Source organism: Mastomys coucha, unplaced genomic scaffold, assembly GCF_008632895.1.
Source record: "Mastomys coucha isolate ucsf_1 unplaced genomic scaffold, UCSF_Mcou_1 pScaffold7, whole genome shotgun sequence".
NCBI classification, from domain to species: Eukaryota; Metazoa; Chordata; class Mammalia; order Rodentia; family Muridae; genus Mastomys; species Mastomys coucha.
Window position 1 is genome coordinate 53,316,235 of NW_022196913.1, and position 1,187 is coordinate 53,317,421.

Below are 1,187 nucleotides of genomic sequence, written 5' to 3' on the forward strand. Positions count from 1 at the left end.
CTTTGCAGTTAGAGGACTGGGCCCCTTGGCGCCAGATTCAGTCATTCTGTAAGGCAGAATGAGGAGGGATAGTTTCCCTCCACTGACAGGGCCTAGAACTGCTCAGCACACCAATGACTACTAGAAAGATGCCTTAAAGCACACAAGAAATGCCTTCCACACTGAGGCGCCGAGGACACCAAGTTAGACACACCCAGCTGTGGAGTTAACACACATAGAGAGGGGCATATCCAGGACTAGATGTTTTCAATAGAATGCAATAGTATAGGGATAAGAATTGCTCAAAGGTTACAATAAGATCACAGAATAGGTTGTGATGTTTCTGGGAGAAATGGTTTGGAGCCTGAATTTAGGAAAAGCATCCCACCATGCCAAACGTTCACATGTGTGTTTGTGAGCAGGAGATGTAGAACAATCTACATCTATGGAAATATAACTTTCATATAAGCTGCAGTGACGGATGAAGAGGAAAGAGATGACTTTGAGCATTGCCAGGGAGGCTGTGTGGTGTATTAAGAAACTTTGCAGCCCCTCTGTAATTATCAATGACTCTTTTTTCAAGAAGAAGAATAGCTTGATGAGGTTTGCACCTTCCACAAATTATTCTTTTGGAATTTAAGAATGGATAAAATTGGAACAAGATTGAAAGTAGAGAGATTCAACAGGAAGTACCACCCTAATTTAACAATGTAATAAAGGCAGATGTGTGGGGAATGGAAAAATACAGTACAGATCTGAGAAAAAACTGAAGTTGGATCATCAGGATCTAGCAATTGATTTGATGTAAGAAGGGAAGGGTAACCTGGGAGAGAGAGACTCAGACACAGAATAGATGATGAGTTCAGATGAACATGTGTACTATGAGAGATCCAGGAACAGCTCAGACGGGAGGTGGCCAGTGTTCACCCGGATGTAGGAGTTCAAGGTTGAAAGTAGTCACTAAGCTACTTAAGGGGATGTGCGGCTGGCCGCATTGGGTAAGGAACACACGACATGTGCTTGGCATTCTGTGGATTAGGAAGAGCAGCAGAAACAGTCATCAAATAGTGAATGAAATGGTGAAACAGATGCTGATGAGGATGTGGACCAGGAGGAAACATCCCGCACCACTGGTGTGGGTGTAAACGGGTGCCGCCATGTCAGGTTTCTGGAGATACCCATACAGTGTACACTGTTAATACTGCCAA